This window comes from Eupeodes corollae, chromosome 1, assembly GCF_945859685.1.
Source record: "Eupeodes corollae chromosome 1, idEupCoro1.1, whole genome shotgun sequence".
Taxonomy (NCBI): domain Eukaryota; kingdom Metazoa; phylum Arthropoda; class Insecta; order Diptera; family Syrphidae; genus Eupeodes; species Eupeodes corollae.
Window position 1 is genome coordinate 288,869,326 of NC_079147.1, and position 12,661 is coordinate 288,881,986.

The following is a 12,661-nucleotide window of genomic DNA, read 5'->3' on the forward strand; positions in this document are numbered from 1 at the left end:
TTGCAACTCTCACCTTATCTTTTATGTGAACACCAAAATTCAGGTTATGAGTTAATGTGTAGCCTAAATATTTAAATTCTTTCACCACTTCTAAGTTGGAACCATTGAGGGTCCAGTTGCGGTCGGTTCTAATGCTACGATGTTGGGACCTAAAGACCATTATCTTCGACTTTGAGGTGTTTATTTGGAGATCCCATTGATCACAAAATTGTTTTAATTTGTTTATTTGAAGCTGAAGTGTGACTGCATTATCAGTTAAGATCACCAAGTCATCGGCGTAGAGCAAAACTTTAATAGACAAATCACCAAAAGTAACACCACCAGGGATATAGTCTTCAATATCATTTATAAATAGTGGGCGTTTTTCTTTTTTAGTTCAGAGCTGAGCTCTGAGCATACTCTGAGCGAACAGAGTAGAGTAGAGTAGAGTTCTGAGCAGAGTATGTTCAGAGCTCTCTGATTTAATTATGAAACAACTTGAGCACTAAACTGTCATGATTCGTTCGGCAATTTTTTGGTATATAGTTTTTTTTATGTTAGTTTGAAGGCGTTCAAAATTCTCCTTAATCAAATTAATCAGAAAAACAGTCATATCGTTGATTCATTTGACGCCTGAAATAAATTTGATTCATAAAAATGCTATATGCAATTAGTTTTTCCAAAATTATCTTACCTTCTACACCAGAGCAACCAGCCTCTTCCGCCATTTTTATTGTTTTGATGATGATTTTTTTTTTTATTTCCCGGCTTTCAGATATCAAATTGCTTGTGCTCAGCATTTTACTCCGTTTACTCTGTTATTTTATTCTGAGCTCACAGAGCGCACTCTGAACATGTTCAGAACTAAAAAAGAAACACGAATTTGAAGCTCTGAACGCTCAGAGCTCAAAAAGAAACACAATTATTTTTTTGACAGTTCGAGCTCTGCTCTGAACTAAAAAAGAAAAACGCCCAGTGAAAAAATAAGCGGGCTTAAAACGCAGCCTTGGGGCACACCTGTATTACAACTAAACGGTTTCGATTTGCTACTACCGTTTGAAACTACAGCTGTCATATTTGAGAGCAGCTGCTCATAGATTCGGATAAATTTTGTCGATAGCCCGATAGCTGCAAGTTTAAATAGTAGAGATTTTCTGTTAATGGTGTCAAATGCTGATTTAAAGTCAACGAAAAAAGAGTAAAGATTTATTTTTTTCTCTAAGTAACGCCTAGCAACACTCGTGAGAGTGAAAATTTGGTCGATTGTCGAAAGATTAGCTCGAAAGCCCGCCTGAAAGCAACTTATTTTGTTGTTTTGTTCGACCCATCTTACAAGCCTGGAATAACTCTTCAATATATATATAAGGCAGTGCAAAGCTTATAGATTTCTGGCATGGATCAGCTATGAAAAGTTGTTCAAAGTGCAATGCCAGTATATCCACTCCAATGGGATTTATAACTGACCAATTACGGTCACTCAAAATGCGCACATTGGCCCAGAAAGCTTTGGAGTCATGACTAACAACCAAATTTGATGCAGTTTTTTTTTAAAAAAAGTTCTTTTTTTTGTTTACATAAATCTTTATAAGCGTTGTTATAATGTAGATATAAAGTCTTATAAAAAACATCATTTGAGTCTCTAAAGAGTTTTAAGAACTTGAACGATCTCTCTCTACTTTTTTTGCATTCGTTGTCATACCAGCTAGATTTAAAAATTGTTCTATTATTGTTTGAATAGCTGACCGAAGACATTCTTATAGTTTGAAAAACAAAATTTGTAGCTTCATCTATTGTAGACGTTGTTTGATTTAGCAAATAAGTTGAATACTGATTTAAGTTACTTTTGTAAACTTCACTTTTTTTTTCGTTCCAACGAAGCCTTGTGTTAAAATTTTCTTCGCGAGTTCTAATAAAACTTTCATGTGGTTTAAACTCACAGGAGACATAGATAGGCAGGTGCATTGAGTAGTTAGCAGGCAGTACTAAAAAATCTTTTACAAGGCAGTAGTCAATGACAGAGCAACCCTGTGACGATATAAACGTGAAATTCCCATTAATATCCCCTCTAGAAATACCATTTAAGATAAAAAACCCAAAATCCTCAATCAAATCCATCAAACGGTTTCCGTTTGTATTTATAGTTTCGTTTAAAGAGTTTCTTTCAAAAGAAAAATATCCATTGTTCATAAAGGGAGAGTTCTGATAATTCGATATCCTGCCGTTTAAGTCCCCAATTAGTAGAATATTTTCATTATTTTGGCTTAAAAGGAAATTAAGGAGTTCTTCAAAGTCAGAATTCCAATTACTATAGTTAAGGTAAATAGGAACTATTTAAAAGTGTTTTGAATTAATAATAAAGTCTATTACAACCTTGCTATCGACAACTTTAAATGTAATATGTTTTATAAAAATGTTGTTTTTGATTCCACACAACATGCCACCGCTAGCTCGACCAATCCTATTATTTCTAACAGCCGAAATCCATCTTAAATTAAAATTTTCAAAATACTTAGAATATTGCAACTCTTTACCATCTTCTACAAAAGTTTCTAATAATATAAATATATCATATTTTGATATTAATTTGAAAAAATCTGGCATTAATAATTTATTTTTGAGTCCTGTAATATTATAGCAGAAGATTTTTAAATTATAATTAGTTAAAAGGCAGACGGCATCTCTATCCTATGTTGAATGATGTTGCTTAAAGTTCGTACCCAAACCATGACGATTGTTTGCGAACGCACTCACAGATGGCGCTTCAGTGACATGAGGGTTTTTCTAATTTACGATGACGTTGTCAAAAAAGTACATTGCATCTTCACCAAAATTCCTTTTGACAAATGACAGCTCGTCATTTGTTGATATTTTCAATCCTCGAAGCGAGTCGTGTGAAAATGAAAAATCGTCGATTTTAAGTTTTGCGCCTTTGACTTGAATATTTACATTCGGATTCCTCTTCATCTCCATTAGCTTGCCTTTGATTTCATAAAGTGTTCTCCTCTTCTTTCGGAAAAGTAAAGATTTTTCTCGGTGCACCACAATTCCGGAGTTTTTCAATCTCGGGGCTGCTTCTATAATTTTTTGTGCTGTTTCTCTGTTGTTGAAGTTTAACACCATTATCGTTTTGTTGTTGTAACGATTAACAAATTGTTGTGATTTTTCAAAAGGTAGCTCTGCATTTTCATTCAGGTTGAGAAGGCCAAGACATGTTTGTTTCGCTAGACTATTCATGTCTGTCTTCTCGTCTGACGGTAAATGCATTACAACCGTGTTTTCATGTGATTTTTGGTGTAAAAGTTCGATTTGCTTCTCAAGTGTTTCGCAGTAGTTCTCAACGACAGCTAACCGCTCCGTAAGGCGCTCGTTTTGGGTACGTAAGAGCTGAATTTCAGCGGTGACAGCTAGGACGTCGTCTTTTGTCGCGATATTTTTTAAGTGCTCTACAAAACAGCCGTCGATGATGGACTTCAATTCGTTCGCTTGAGATGCCATTGCGATGTTATTTTCGGTCAACAAAGATACTTTATGAAGTTGAAGTGTGGATTTTTTACTATTTGGCGAATTGTTTGGAGATGTTTCCCCCAATTTTCTCTTTGACTTCATATATCGGTTATTCGCAGAACAAAGAAGAAATGGCTACCCTATGCGATTTATTTAAAAGGTCCTTAATTATCATACCTTGTGGGCAATTTCAAGATATTCCACTTTGATGTAATGGTGTTCTGCTTAACCAAAGTTTATAAAGCAGTTTTTTTTTATATTTAACTTTAAAATTACAAAAATATAAATAAATAACTTGAGCACTGCAAAAACACGACTTTTACTTCTCTCACTCTCTCACTCAATCCACCTGTGGAACATAGTGGTTAACCAACCAGGCTCCTTATGCTATTCGACCTCTAATAGAAGATGAAATTTTTCGATTAGAAGAAGATGGTATCTTCGAAAAGGTCGAACATTCAGATTGGGGAACACCTATAGTGCCAGTGATCAAATCAGACAAATCAATACGTCTCTGTGCTGATTTTAAGGTGACCATGAACAAACTGATTGTGAACGATAAATAGCCAATTCCCAAAATCGACGAATTGTATCAAAAACTAAAATACGGCGAATACTACTGCACTTTTGATATTTATAAAGCCTACTTACACCTTAGAATGTCAGAGTGGAGCGCACTTTTGCAAACTGTGAGTACAGCAAAAGGTCTCTACAAAGTGAATAGACTCATGGTTGGAGTTAAGACTGCACCCAACATATGGCAACGCTTTATATATGAGCACATCATTGACAATCTGGAGGGAACAACTTGCTTTTTCGATGATTTCATCGTAATGGGACGAAATGTAGATGAGACCCTCCAAAGATGCAATCTCCTCCTTGAAAAGCTGCGAAAATTCAACCTTCACTTAAATAAATCCAAATGTAAAATGTTTGAGAGAAGTGTAATCTATTTTTGACATAAAAAGGACAAGAACGGCAAGCACAAGACACATCTGAGATGAAACCACCTACAGAAATAACCCAGCTTCGCCAATTCCTGGGTATGATTGTCAGAGTGTCAAAATTTTGGAACACATGACAACTTTTGGGCGATATGTCAATTAGTATTTGAATATTTTTAAACCGAACTGGGAAATATGGCATTGATTTTTTGCATTTTGTGGATTTTTTTTTTAAACTGTTTGTGGGCGACTTATATGACATTTTTAATATCTTAGCATTATTAACTTCCCATTGGAAGTTATTGTAACAGGTCCAATTTGTCGAATTGAACATTTTGATATTTCTCGACATTTCAAGGTCCCGAGATTCGAAAAAAATATTATTTGAAAGATGTCTGTGCGTGCGTGTGTACGTACCTCCGACATTTTTGGGTCTTCCATTTTGAGCTATAGCTCAAGAACCAGAAGAGATATCGACTTTAAATGAATTCTGTTATACAGATTATAATGCAAAAAGGGCTCTTAAGAAAATTGCTTACCCTAAATATCTCACGAACTAATGACGCTAGAGACTTAAAATAAATTTTATATTATATATTGTAACGTGATACTAAACCATCATATTTTCGAAAAAAAATCCAACAAACGTATTTTTATAACTCAAAAAAATTAAAAAAAAAATTGTATCACCTCAAAAAATTTATAAATAAAAATGATTTCATCTAAAAAAAAAAATTTGTGCACGAAAAATAAAGTTTTTAACATCTGCTAAAATTTTTAAAAAATTAAATTGACAGTTTTTTTACAAAAAATACAAACTTAAAAGTTGGTAAAAATTGATTTTCGACACAAATATCTTTTCAGTTATTTGAGATAATGGCTTCCAACTAATTTTAACTTATAAAAAATATTATTTTCAACATTCTTAAAATTTTTGAGAAAAATCGAATTGACAGGTTTTTTTACAAAAAAACAAAAACCTAAACAGAGAAATTAATAAAAGTTGATAAAAATTGATTTTCAACTCAAATATCTTTTCAAAACTTTGAGATATTGGCTTTAAACTACTTTAATCTTTTAAAAATATTGTTCTCAACATTCAGTAAAATTTTGAGACAGATGATTACAAAAATAAAAACCTAAAAAAAAACAATATGATATTCAGTAGTTTTTTTGATAAAAACCCACTGGCTGTTTTCTCATAAAAAATAAAATCTACGGTTCTTGATATCTCTCAAATTATTTTCATTCAGCAAATTTGTAAGATTTTAAGACATGCTTCTAAAATTGTTAAAAATTAGTCTTCGACTAAAGAGCTATATAACAAAACTAGATTTTTAAACTAAACTTTGTCTTTATATGAAGAATATTATTGGTAATTTTATTTTTTTTAAGAATAATTAAACTTTTTAACCCAACACGAAAACCTACAAACTTCTAAGCAAGATAAATTGACAGACGAAGTCTGAAGTTGTCAGTGTGGGTCGCATCCCAGCCTCTTTCAAAATTTAAAAATCAACCTGCAAAAAAGTTTGTTTTCAAAAATTTAAGTTCTATTTGAAAAAAATGTGTTTAAATTAAAAAAATTAAAATTTGATTTACGTTCTTTGAGACTAAGAGATTGGCTTTAAAATTAAAGTTTTGTGGTTTCAGGAATAACTTATTCATTAAAACACTTAAAAATTGATACTTTTGATAAAATTAGAAAATTGAGCTATGAAAAAATTTGATTTTTAGCTGATGAGTCGAATAAAAATAAATAATATTAGCTATTTTAATTTAAATGCAATAACCTTTTTTTAGTTCTAAATCCTTCCTTCTGAATATAATTTGATACCTTTACCTGTATTTAAATAAGATATATATCAACCTCAGACTGACAAAGTTAATCTTTTCCTATATTTAGATATTAATAGATTATATTTATAGTCTCGATAACCCAAGGGAAACTAATAATATTTGTACGTATTTCTAAGAAATTCGATTTATGAATCTAGCAGAATTCAGAAGAGTCCTTTTTTTAACTCAAACCCCTCAGTTCATTTTTATAATTTTATTTCATCTTCTTCCCATTTCCTTCCATTCACCAATTTATATATGCATACAAAAATAGAAAAAAAGAATCACATCAAAAATGAAAAGGAAGTTGTTTATTCAAAGTGCTCTTCCGTGTGTAACTTCTGAAATTTATATATCAAACAGATTTTGTGTATCAACAAAAAGAAAAAATGAAACAAAAATTGGTAAAAAGGAAACACGCACATTCATAGAGGAACAACATACATACATAAGTCTATTCTACGTCGTGATGTATGTATATGAAGTTTACATTGTACAGATGTATGGTATAAAATATAAATTGAATATTGAACCAGGAAATAGGATGTGATGATATTTCAAACTCGATTTAGCTATTCAAATACACACACTCGCACTTGATGTTCTTTACATTTTTCTATTTTAATGTTTGATTCAAAACATATAGAGTGATGAGAAGGGATATTCAAAATATTTGTAAAGATATTGTTTTTAATATTTGAAAAGAATTTTTATTGCAATGAATGATAAAGAACACTTCACCTCTCCACAAGAATTGTACTTCAAGTGATAGGATACAGTTTTCGTGATAATCACCGTGTGTTTGTGAGAGTCTTATTTTTAATTGCATTAAACTTTGATAAAACAAACAATGAAGAATAGTTTAAAAAATATCAATAAAAAATGGATCCAATTTTCTACAACTTTTTTGGAAATTTTTTGATGGATATCCCCATAGAAGTTTACAATCTCTTATATATTACGAGTTGTATAATTATTATAATAATTACAAAAATACGTGTTATTATGTAACGTCACAGCGACCCACACTGATAACTTCTCGTCTGTCGATTTGTCTTGTTTAAACAACAACATTTGAATATGATTTTTATAACGAGATTTTTAGCCGAAGCCCAAATTGTACCAATTTCTTAAAAACTTTTATTTCTTAAATAAACAAATACAAATTGTATGAATAAAATGAATTTGAAGTCAATACCTTCTATTTTTCACGAGATATCGAGAACCGAACATCATTTCTTGCCAAATTCGCGTACCATTTTTGTAGGTTTTATTTTTTTATGAAAAAACTGCCTGATGGATTTTGATACAAAATTTACTGAATGTCGAAAATTATATTTTCTATGATTAAAATTAGTTTGAAAACAATATTTTCAATTTTAAAAAAGATATTTGAGTCGAAAATCAATTTTTACTTCTCACAAGATAAAATTAGTTTAAAGTCTATACCTCAAAATTTGTAAGAGATATATAAGTCTATTTTTTTCTTTTAAAAAAAACCGTCAATTAGATTATTCTCTTAATTTGACCAGGTGTTAAAAACATTAGTCTTCAGTGCATTCAATTATTTTGGATATAGAATCATTTCTTGTTCGAGATAAAAATTATTTTTGTTTTCTTTTTTTTTAGTTATAATATATAAAACCATTATTTGCATTTTTTTTCAAAATTATGTAAGTTTGGAACCACGTCACATTATAGAATTTAAATTTTAATTCAATTCAGTTCGTGAGATATTTTGGGTTAGTTAAATTCTCATAGGAAGTTATTGTTATCGGCCAGACTTGTCGAATTGAAATTTTTTACATTTCTCGAAGTTTCAAATACCGTAAATACAATTTTTTTAGAGAGATGTCTGTGCATGCGTGTGTATGTTCGAACGTTCGGACGTCCGTAAGTTTGGGAGGCTTTGTCAATTATATCTCAAGAACCAGTAGAAATATCGACTTTAAATATGCAAAAAGTTAAAAAAAGTACTCTCGAGAAAATTGCGTGGTTTGTTTTTTTTTTACTATAGCAATTTAATAACAAGAGTTTAAAATTTTGGTTAAGCCAAAATATGTATATCACAAATGAATAAAGCTATCAACTTAACTTAGCTTATTTTTGAAAAAAAAAATCAACTGACTGTTTTTTTTAATAAACCAAAAAAACTGAAAAAAAAATTGTCACCTCGAATATTTCTCGACTGAAAAGGTTAATCACCTTAAGTTCATTTTTTAAACTTTTCAGGAGAGGCAAAAAACTCAAAAAACAAGCTTTACAATAAAACTTTCGTACAAAATCTTCTAAGATTAAATTTTTTTAAGATAAAATTAAATGGCCTTTTCAAAAAAAAATATTATGAAAAGATATTGTTTATATTTTTTGAGTTAAATAACAAAATAAGACATAAGATAGTTACACTTATTTTTAGTTTTTTTTCAACAATTTATTTTCAAAATCTTAAGTTGAGATAAGATGATATGCCTTGTCTTTTTGGAAAACTTTTCTATGAAATAATTCAGTATAAGATGAATTGCAAATGCGTTAGTGAAGATAAATGAAACATAAGATGATATTTTTTCTTTGTTTTTATTAAATTTAAAAATTAGAAGTTCAAAACATAAATTAAAAAAAATAAATTTGTAGGAAGAAATTCATAAAAATTAATGAAACATAAACTTATTAGTAATTACAAAATGTTTTTTTTTTTTAAATTAAGCTTCTTCTTCAGAGTTTTCTGACAGATCTGGATGAATATCCTGTTGATTATCAGATGGCAGATTAAAGTAAAATTCATGATAGTTTGGATTTATCATCAGATTTATCAGATCGATCATATCAACAAGATCCTTTTTCTTTGCAGCACTTATATTTATGGGTCCGTTGTATGCTAAATTTAAATTACTTATGGTGAGTTTGGCAATCCCCCTCTTCTTCGTATTCAATATTTTGAAATCCTATTCTTCTACTAAACTGGTCTTATACTGTATGATTCCAAATGTTTTCGTGTATCTCATCCACCTTACTGAACTCCATTTAAAAGGTTCTCCGGTAGTGTTTGTTTTTCGCCAAGTAAATTTTTCTTTTAAGGCTGCTGAAAAGTTCAAAAACATTGAATGATCCATTTCATGCACTTTGAAAGTGTTTTTGGTTCCCAAAGCTGAAATAAATAAGTACCAATCCCGTGGATGATGAATCTGCGCATGCGAATCCTTCTTTTTTCGTTCTATTAAGGAGTGATCCACATCGCATTCCATATGCGTATGTCCCGGAACAAGAAATTTATGGTCGATAGTGTGAATTGTTGATTCACTCTGCATTAATGTTGAAAACATAGTTGACACAAATGCATTTTTGTTTTGTCCAGCACACGAGTCACTATACAAAATTATATGCCTGCATTGATTTCGTATGGACTTTAAGTACAGCAATATACATGAAGCTATTTCGTTTCCACCACGTTTTGCAATCTCTTCATGCCACATCATGCAAATTGGTTGTCCAGAAATACAGTCATGAACTGTAAGATTGTATGTCCATAAAAGTCTTTTATAAAATGATACCGATGTTTCCAAATTTGGAGTTGGCAAACATTTTTGAAGGTCGAACGTAAGAACTTTAAGACTTGGAACTCCTTTCGCAATGGCCTTATCAGCAGCTTTGGCCTTATAGGCATCATCTGCTTCTTTGTGGTGTTTTTCTTGCATAAGTTTTTGCTGTTCTTTTTCGGTTTCATCTTGTGCCGAATTTATTTTCATTTTGAAAATTTCACACTTGTTACAGCAATCAGTCTTGGGTTTCTTCATCTTAATTCCCATCGTCAAAAATATTTGCCTGTACTTTGTGTATGAAACTGGATTTTCATGTGATTCTGAGTAAAGTTCATACATTTTTGTTACTGTTAAATCACTTGCTAAGTATTTTTGAAATGAAGATGCACGCGTGTAATGACTTTCATACAATGGAAAGCTGTTGATGTGATTGCGGATCTCATTGACTTTTATAGGTGATATTTTATTTGCAGGATCCCTTCTTATGTCAACTTCAATAAATCCAGAATTAGAATTTCGTTTTTTTTTACAATTGTGTTTATAATTTGTTTAGTCTCATCAAACGTGTATAAAAAAACATTTTTGACAGACATTAATTCTGTTTCCATGGATTTCCAAAAAGTAAAGATTAGAAACAGACCGGTTTCGCTATCGTTGGGCAGTCAATCGTTGATTTTTCTTAGGAACTACTTCAATCAAACGATTAAGGAACCTAATCCTCTTTTTATGGCTTCCTAACTTCCAATACGCGTCAAAGATATCTTTTTGATTTCCATGTGTGACTCGAGTTTTACATTTTTTTCGGCAACTTTCGAGTTCCTTGCATATTTTTCCCTCTCAAAATTTCCAGTTTTTGTTACATACATCTTACCTTGATTCCTTTTTTGTTTTCTTGAAGTTGATGTTTCGCTCTGTTCTTCATTATTTAAAGATGGTACTTCAATTTCAAATGATCTTTCTAAATTAAGCTGCCTTTCAACTTCTTCTCCCATTTGTTGAATGATAGGATCCACATTTTCGTTTACTTCTGAGACCATGCTTTCTTCAGAAGAACAGTTTGTGTCTTCAATGTCAACATTATCATTCTTATCTGAAACAATGCTTTCGTCCTCAGAAAAAGGATAATAGTTTGGGTCGGTTATGTCATCATCGAAAACTTCATCATTCAAAAATTGAAGTTCATTTTGAACAATGTTCTTTTCATGTTTCTCCTTCGTGCAAAGTTGAGTTCCAGTTTTCTTTTTTGAATTAACCATACGCAAAATGGCTGCTGCACGGGAATTGCTATACATTATGATTGTTTAAAAATGATTTTAAATGAGAAATAAGCTAGAATTACTTATCTATTTAAAAGGCTGCACATTTAAAAACCTAGAGAGCATGAGAAGCGCGCGATCGAGGAGATAGAGAGATGTCACAACAGGAATGAGGTTCGTAAATTTTACCAAAAGGTAAAAAAAACCTCCCAAGGGTACAAGCCACGAACCGAAGCCTGTAAAGACGATCAAGGGAACATCGTAGTAGAACCACAGTCGATGCTGAGAATATGGAAAGATCACTTCTCCAAATTATATAACGGCGATGACGAACCGAATTCCGCTGTAAGGGAGATAGAACCACTCAACCTCGGCGACGCAGATAAAAAATTCCGCCTACACGACCTTGACGAAGTGAAGATAGCTATATCTAAACTTAAGCCAAACAAAGCTGCTGGAGCTGACGGCATCACCGCCGAACTATTCAAAGCAGCAGGCGATGCCTTGGTAGGGAGCATGCACCAACTCATCTGCAAAATTTGGTCGGAAGAAAGCATGCCCGATGAGTGGAATCTCAGCATAGTGTGCCCGATACATAAGAAAGGAGACCCTCTAAACTGCGCCAACTACAGAGGCATCAGTCTCCTTAACATTGCTTATAAGATCCTCTCTGCCGTATTATGTGAACGTCTGAAGCCATTCGTCAACAACCTGATTGGTCCTTATCAGTGTGGCTTCAGACCAGGAAAGTCCACTATCGACCAAATATTCACACTACGGCAGATCTTGGAAAAAACCCAGGAGCTTCAAATCGATACCCACCATCTTTTTATCGATTTCAAAGCCGCGTATGACAGCATCTATAGGGAAGAGCTCTACCGAGCAATGTCTAGTTTTGGCATCCCTGTCAAACTTATCCGTTTGTGCAGAATGACGATGGAGAATGCACGCTGCTCTATCAAGGTCGGAAAAGATCTTACCGATGCATTTGATATCAAAAAAGGTTTTAGACAAGGCGATGCACTGTCATGCGACTTCTTCAACATCGTTCTGGAAAGAATTGTGCAAAACTCAACCGTCAACACTAGAGGCACAATCTTCTAAAGATCCATCCAATTACTCGGATACGCAGATGATATTGACATAATTGGAAGATCAAAGCGTGATGTCAGTGGAGAGTTTTTGAGCATTGCGACGGAAGCGAAGAAGATGGGTTTAGTGGTCAATGAGGGCAAGACCAAGTATATGCTGTCATCAAAAAAGGACACTGAACGACGACGTCTTGGACAAAACGTCACCATGGACAGCTATAACTTTGAGGTAGTTAAGGACTTTGTCTACCTAGGCACCGCTATTAATGCAGACAACGACACCAGCGCTGAAATCAAACGAAGAATAACTCTTGCAAATCGCTGCTTCTTTGGACTTAGAAGGCAATTGAGAAGTAAAGTCCTCTCTCGAGCATGTAAAATCACCATCTATAAGACACTCATCATACCGGTTCTCATTTATGGCGCTGAGGCCTGGACCCTGTCAAAGAAAGATGAGAGCGTCTTAGGATGCTTCGAGAGAAAAATTCTTCGGGCGGTTTTTGGTCCCGTAC

The 12,661-nt window shown here is 32.6% G+C and overlaps 1 long non-coding RNA gene across 1 annotated transcript; it reads right to left on the bottom strand.

The window, feature by feature from the left end:
* Positions 1 to 381: 381 nt before the first annotated feature.
* LOC129939898 (uncharacterized) lies at positions 382 to 961 on the bottom strand. The gene is made up of 2 exons (XR_008780581.1): positions 674 to 961; positions 382 to 612 (listed from the first exon to the last, which is right to left on the bottom strand). It is a non-coding gene; the product is annotated as an uncharacterized LOC129939898 (long non-coding RNA).
* Between the last annotated feature and the right edge of the window lie 11,700 nt (positions 962 to 12,661).